Raw genomic sequence first — 8,640 nt, forward strand, 5'->3', positions numbered from 1 at the left:
CAAATCAGCAGGGAATTCAAGTTCATAAGCAAAATAAACTGCTATAAGCAGTATAATCCCTGAAGCAACTCTGTCATCCTTAGTCATTTCTCCTGTAACTGCCTTGTTCTCACATATTATAGTTATTGACTCAATTTCATCAACATTTTTCCTACTATCAGGATGACAGAATCATTGTGTTTCTTTACAAGCTCTTTGCCTTCATCGCAGGTCTAAAATTCATAAGACAAAAGCATTTGATTTAATATAGTATAATATGATTTTAAAATACCTTTGCAAGCAAACAAAATGAGCCAAGTCGTTTATCAACAGATGCTACCTTGGTTCAAGCAGGCTTCAAATTAGTTAGGATGTACTTTAAACAGTACACAGTTTGCTCTGCAAGTTAACAAAAACTTATAAAACATAACTGATTACATTGCACATTAGCAAATATTACACAGCTATGCATTATGTATACAATATCCCATAAACATAATTCTCAGCATAAAATAAATGTGTATATAGTAATAGAAAGTATTTTAAACTAAGAGAAAATATCATATACCATTTGCACAAGTTTCTGGGTTACAGTACCACAAGCCAAATTATTCTATGCAATTGAGTGTGTAATTTTAAACATTCATGGACCTCATTCAGAGCTAATTTTTCATAGTTATCTACATTTTATATGCCTCAAATATCCTAACCATTTTCTGACTTCTCTCTACACAACCGAACTTTTCGTGCTTGACCAGTCTTGCATGCTAACTCCATCAAACATGGTATTAGCTCAGAGACCCAATGGTCATGTGCTTCTGCCACCTTGTCTTTCACTTGACCAATAGTTTCAAATTTTTCCGATGTAGTCGTTAGGTAAAATTCTTGCATAAGCTATAACAAAACCAGTTATCTAAAATTATTATCAGCAAGTTTATAACTCACATATATGGGTTTTCTTAACATGGGAAAATCCTGTATCATTGCCACTATCTGTGAACTTGCATTCTTACTCAGCTTATCAGTTCGTTGATAGTTGATTGTAAGAGAAAGAAGTCTTGCAATTCTATCTTGAGATCTGCCCGTTTTCTTTCTCCACTCAGCACTGTGACTCAGATCACTTAGGTGGCGCTTAACTGACTCATCATCTTCCTCTATTGTTATGGTTGCAGTGTTAACTTTCTTTACAGTCTTTCGTTGAGTAACCAATCCACAGGCTTTCTTAACTATGGAGCTGTTATTTTGGAACCAGCTGTTTATTTGCATGTACAAAGCTTCCTGAAATAAATATTATACATACAATTAGACAGTAAACTTTTATGCATCACTTTGTAAGTATGCACATATATGCATACGTATACAGACATTACACACAGGAATGTACAGTCCTAAAGGGGATATATAAGAATTTCCTAAAAATCCTTTATGGTATGTACAATTATATAATCCTCACTGCCAAGACTGTTTGGGCATTGTTGGCGGCTAAGTAATTTGGCAGAATACTGTTTCAAATCAGATGAAACTGGCTGAAATTGCTGCTTACAGTGACCTTGAAGTGCCCTGCAGTTTTCTCTAATGATTTTATTTCACTGCTGAGTTGTGAGCACTGCATCCTGATCGATACATCATTGGATGTCCTCTGAGAACATAGGCAAAGAAAACTCTGCTGATTTTTTAATCCTCTTAGTGCTCTCTGATCCTGATCCTTCAGTGGATGATGCTCGCTTTTTAACTGCTGGGTTGTGTACTATGGATGAGTCACTGCTACGTACCTCCAGAAACATCAGGATCCTCATCCATGCTTATACTTGTAGAGGCACTTCCTGAAGATACATGGCGATACTTCTGAATGATTTTAAATAATTTCATTCCTAGGACAAACTTATTAGGTATCAATACAGCAATGTCTTCCCTAGTCATTTCCAGAAAGTCTTCTCCGGATATTTCATTGTCTACATGTGCACAACAAAAAGAATTCTTAAACTGAATGTGAGCAAGTCAAAAGTGACAATTTTTTTTGTGACAAATAAACAAACAATAATTAGCTATATGGTTCAGAGAAAGAGATTTACAGTGACAACACGTATACTATACAGTTATAAAGCTACCTTGGAAACAGCTGATATCCTCTATTTAAAAAAAATAAATTTGGTTACCAAATAGTCCGACAATTCTCAGTTCTGAATTTCTCCCTCGTCCATCGTAGCCGTTTGATGCATTTATCACTGACTCAATTCACTGAAGGTCAAATTCGAACTCAGGATAGCAGTCCACAAAGTTTTACAGTGGAAAGACTTCACAAATTTGTCACCTTAAACTTTGGCGCCTGGCACAATTGCACATGCGTAAAGTAAAATGGAATTTTACGTATATTGTGTATATATAGCTACACATATACATTAGTGTTATTCAATCTCTTCATATGGAGTGACAAACATGGCAATGTCTTATATGTGATTGCTTTTATGACAACTTGTTTGAGCAAGTGAGCCATGTTTGGAATGCCCACACCAGCAACAAAACGGGTATTAATTTCCTGTGTTATCAAGGACTGTAGTTTTCAATTTGTGAATGTAAACACTTACTATAAACACGTGCGAAGGTATCATTCTAAGGAATACTTTGAAAAGCAGCAACTATTTGGACTCAATGATCAAACTTCTTCAGGTGGATCACTCATTTCTGATACTGATACGATACATTTACAGACACAACAAGTGGTATCTGAGGAGTCTTGTGCCATATCAAGTATAGCTACTGAATACACAGAAAATGCCTTCAATGAATCACCTAACTCTGTATCTGACCACTCTTTGGATGACTCTATGGATCCTGATGAAATTCACAATTTCTCATTAAACCCTGATGGAAATTTGATGAGCAAAACATTGCCAAGTATTTCATGAAACTTAAATTAGATCACAAATTAACACAAAGAGCTTTTGATGATATCATTAAAATTAGCCAATATGCATCACAAACTGTTGTTCCAAGCTTGAAAGAGAAGGTATGCAGTAAGATGATGCGTCATAATGCTCCTTCTGAGTTATGTCAGGAAGTTGATTCTATATTTGACAACAGCAAAAACTACCATGAAAAATTCCAGTCTGCTTACTTGCAAAACAAATATATTTCAGTCAACTTCCCTTATGTGGTAAGACATTTATATTGGGTATGATAATTGTGTGCACATACTTGTGTGTATAATCTTATGTTAGCATGCATAATTATGTACATGTATACGGTAGCATGGTGTATAAAATTGTGTATATATACTGACATATACATATATAGGAACCTGTTTGTGTGGAGATAGAAACTCAGTTAGGAGTTGCACATAAACTATGGCACTAGTGAATTAGACAATATACCAGATACATTTTTTTATGTTCCCATATTGCAACAAATGCTTCAGAATGATGTTGTCAGATCACAGGTATGTGTAAGGCTATATAGTGTGTTAGATATTTGTGCACATTGCATGATGTAGTATGCACGTCCATCAAACAGACAGGCTGTATTATTACGTATGTAATTTTACGGTATTTGCTTAAAATAGATGCTCAGATTTGTGCTCAAGATTACTGATACCAAGAGTATAACCCATTATATACTCTTGCTGATACATATTAATTATTTTCAAATGAATCTATGGATGGCTACACACACTAGTGCAGAGCATCATGTATTAGGGAACGGTATGTAAGTCTAATGGTGTGCAAGAAATTCTACCCTTATAGAGATGCTGCCAGAAAGTGGTTAATGTGCCTTTCAGCACACCATGCAGCCACACCATTTAGACCATTGTGGGTATAATGATCACCAGGGGTGCAGGAGCAGTTCTGTAACCACCTATATTGCACTGTTCCATATCTGGAACCTCTACAAAATACAATCACAAAGCATGCACTTTACAGTGTCAATCATAAATATAATGTTGTAGTCAAATTTAAAGTTTGACCATGATCATGCCCTTGACTATGATATTCACATGCATGTATTTGTGTAGGTTTTATGTGGTCCACACATTTTGACTGATAAACACAAGGGAGATTTCTGTGATGGAGATTGATAAGACAGCAATTACACTTGCTTATTACGGTCTAATAGAGGTTGCTAATCCACTGGGATCACAAACTCAGAAACTAGGTGAACTATTTACAGATTATATGGATGTGCATGCAGGGAATTTATAGCTCTGTGTGTACTTTGTAGGACTAATAATATTTTATACTATTCATTGGCAAATCTTGACCCAGCATTAAGATCACAGTTGGCAACAATACATCTGGCATGTGCTTTCAAGTATTCACTTGTGAAAGTTTATGGAATCGACACATTCATTAAGCCATTTCAGAAACTATCGCAGGTTTTTTGTTAGCTGGTTATCAGTGTGTTTATTAAATGCTGCACTATATCCAGCCAGATGGCGTAATATTTGATATTAGAGGAGAAAGGCAAAAGATCCGTAGAGCTATTATAGAGTTTACAGGAGATATTCCAGCAATTAATCAATTAGGAGGTTTTAAAGAGGGCGTAAGCCTTGCACTGTGATTATGTCGTCACTGCATGGCCACTTCCGATCAAATTCAAAATAAAGTATGTCATTCTTATAGTTTCACCATTATACAGCTTACATTACTATGAGTGCATGTGTATACATAATCATTAGCTATTTACTAAACTTTATGCATTTTCTGGTATAGTTTTGTGAGTCAGAATTTGTGTTGAGAAATAAAGACCTTCACAGGATGCAGTGTAATTATGTGGAAAGGAAAGGAATTAGTGTATCAGAGAGATAACATTTTTCTTCAACCTATGGTATAAGCAGAAGTTTGCTTTCAAAGTGTGAAATGTTTGATGTTACTAAACAACTTCCAGAAGATATCATGCATGTATTTCTTGAGGGCATATGTGTACTACACACTGCTACCCTTTCATCTTTGAAGCAGAATTGATTACCCTAGATGAATTCAATGGTAAACTAAGATCATATCCATACTTGTATTTTGAGACTAAACCCACACCACTGTCTACACAAGCTATCAAAGACTATGATTTAAGTGGAAAGCAATCTGGTAAGTACACACTGTACATAGTGCGAAGTTTAATTAGCAATTTGTAAAAAAAAAATTGTTAAGACGTTTTAGCTGTAATTTAATGTTGAAATATTTAACCAAAATACGTTAGTCATTTAATTTGTCTGTATAATTCTCCTGCATCATTTGTTACACCATACAGTAATACATTTTCCAATATGCACAACTTTATTCTTTTGCTGCGTAATGTTTCAACAATTTTATTTCGTGTAGGATCTCCAATGTGGCAACTCTTTCATATCACAACATTGTTTCTGTGCCATTTGCCACTGGATAATGATGAGCAGTATGAATGCCTTTTACTCCTTCAAGAAATTGCACATTGTAAAAAAAGGATTTTTCATTTTAACAAAGAACTTCAGGGGCGGATTCAGGGGGGGGCACAGGGGGCACGTGCCCCCCCCCCCCCCCCCCCTTCCCTTAAAAAAATGTATATAAGATCGAGATACTCTAATAGAGCAGTCAATCACCAATCACTCTAATAAAGCAGTCACAGTGTTCATGGGGAAGTGTAGCTTACTTAGGAAGCTATAAATAGGATTTTATTTTACATAACATACGTATATTTGGTAAAGGATAATTAGCTATTATTGTTGTGACCTTTTTTTTTTTTTTTTTTGCTCTTCAACTTTTTTTCAGCAAGGTGCCCCCCCCCCTCTTTCCAGACTCTGGATCCGCCCCTGAACTTGTTATCCCTGCTGCAAAAAACAGCAAACACTTCATTTATTAAAATAACAACGGGAATTTTTGTTGCTGTAACATCATTTTCTTGTTAAAATAAAAAATTGTCGTTACACTAGCAGTCACTTTTCGTTAAAACATCTAGAATGTTAAAACAGCAATTAACAGTTCTGCTGAAACAACGTATGCTTTTTGTCATTTTTTTGGCATTTTTTACAGTGCAGCAATAGTGTTTTCGTCCCTCATTGCTGATGAGCAAATTAGTTATTTGGAAGTGTTAATCCATCAGTACTTGGAAGCATTGAAAAGAGTGCTACCTTCTCACAAAAATCTCCCTCTTAAATGCCACTACCTTGTTCATTTACTCCATTTGATTAGAAGGTAAGTATTGTAAAATTAGAAAATATGTATACATTGCTGTATAAATACCATTTAGTTCTCTACTTCATTGCATGCCATGGTCTGACCTATGATGTGGATAGCCAAATATAATACACACATTTTCTATTAAGTATGCCCTTGGTGATTATTCCATTCCTCCTTGCAAGACTCTAAAATAGCGAAGATACCTGATTTGTACAAGAATCCAGCAAAGCACGTGACACAAATGACAAAAATTTTGTCACAGGTATCTATCCACCTACCTGTGGGTATTTTTTGGATTTTAAAATCCTCGATGACTAAACTTCAAAGCATACTATGCGTGCAATAGTGTAATTATGATCAAGACTTCATAATGAACTTGATAATAGTATCAATTATACATATTTATAATATTTTCCTATATTATATATATATGCTACAGTTTGGGACCACCGGACGATGAGGTTTGAGGGGAAAAATAAAGAGTTAAAAGGATATGGACAAAGATAAAACTTCAAGAATGTATGTAAAACAGTCACTGAGCAACACCAAAGGAGGCATTGCATTGAAATTACAGACTTGTTTTGTGAAAACCCCATTTGTATCACTACATGTAAGTTATCAATACTTATAACTAGATAATGCAATGATGGTTATAACAACTTATGCTATATAATATATGTACTGCTCATCATTAAGTATCAGTTGTACCTTTTAAAAGTTTCTGTTACTATGTATAGGCTCTCTTCTTTCAAGCGATGATCAGCTATATATATCATTTATTAGCTCATATATTAAAAGACAACGAAACCATGTCAAGGTAATTTGTGACTGGGACTGCGAAAACAGGGCATGTGGGTACATAATTTTTGCTTACTTTTTCAAACTTCCTTGACTCATAATGTTTTATATATGCCAATATGCTATGGCAACAAAACTTTTAACATTTAGTAAGCATTAAATTGGCTTTACGTTACAAGTTACAGAATGCAAATATTCTGTTCCAGTACTGAGATATTATCTTTAGTGTGATAGGGTGTAGTTTGTGCCCACATGACCTGTTTTCGCAGACCTAGTCACATTTATGATACTTTTAAAATGCTTTTATTGTAATCAACATACCTATAGATGTTCACAAGTAACAATGCAAGGGACAGAATATAAAACTGGATGTTGGCTATGTACTGGTTCAAAGCAAAATGACACATGTTCTCTACCCATATTTGGAAAATTGCAAGAAATAGTCTTTATATCATCTGATGAATCATGCAAAAAGCTTTTGTTGATTGTACAAAAGTCAGTGACACTTGGATTTTTCAGAAGGGTCTATGGATATGTGGTACGTCGGATGATCCAGAAAGACATGATTGCATTTCCGTTAGCTGTTTAAATTATTATCACCCTCTTAATGCAATACAATTTTAACTGATCAAGGTTATATTGTTAAGCCTAAACAAGATTTGCATGCCTTTGTAACTGATGATTAATAATAACTCATGCAAATATCACGGCAATATACCATGCAGAATGTAAATATGTAGTTTGTTGTGCTATGCCAATTGGACAAGAGGCATGCCCTCTTATAGCTGAAATTGAGATGGAATTTTGAGCTGAGTGCATGTTCACACTTGCATTAAGTATAGAACTTTGATATATTGCATAGCCTTCTTAATATAAATGTGTAGGCTACTTAAAAGTTTTTGTACTAAAACTTAGATGCATTATTCTAATTTTTAGAATATGTGATGATAGCTACATGAAATTAGCAGTTTTTCTAAAACTAAGTCTGACATCTAATATTAAGTTATGGACATTTTGTTTTTTAACTCATCACCATACAGTTTGGTCTAATAATAATGATAATAATAATATATATATAAATTTAAATTAAGCACTAAAAGCTTAAAGTAAACATAGCATACTAAATATTAGAGACCTTAAATTCTAGTTTCAGAATGATAGTACTTAATATAAGAAGTGATCATACTCATTAAGGGCAATTTTACTAATATTCAGTGTGTTCTCTCTTATTGTGAGAAAACATTTTTTGCTGTGTATGATCTAAACCATTCAAGATATTTTGTCCTGCAAAAAGTTTTAGCTTCTGGGGATCTCCATATACTGGTGCACCCCTTTGATAAACCCTGGATCAGCTGCTGTAAACATTAGGGGTAAAAACACTATAGCTAGCTATAGTGGAACCTCTACACAAGATTGCATGCATTTCATCCTTAATTAGCAGGCTAAATGTACCAATGCAACTGTAGATGTTAGGTGACTGTTCTATTAGAGTATCTTGAATAACACGTGTAATTATAAGGCCACCTCGAAGGCCCGCACAGTGGAACGGGAAGCTAGGTCGGCAGTGGGGCACTTTGTACCTAGCCTTATACGCCTTCTTCAAAGATCTACGATCGAGTCTATAGTGGGGGACCAACTGTGGCGGCGTAAGTTGCGGGGGACCGGTTGTAGCATGACAGAACGCCCACCAAAAAGTAATGCAATGTGAATGACGTAA

This window comes from Dysidea avara, chromosome 7 (assembly GCF_963678975.1).
Source record: "Dysidea avara chromosome 7, odDysAvar1.4, whole genome shotgun sequence".
Taxonomy (NCBI): Eukaryota; Metazoa; Porifera; class Demospongiae; order Dictyoceratida; family Dysideidae; genus Dysidea; species Dysidea avara.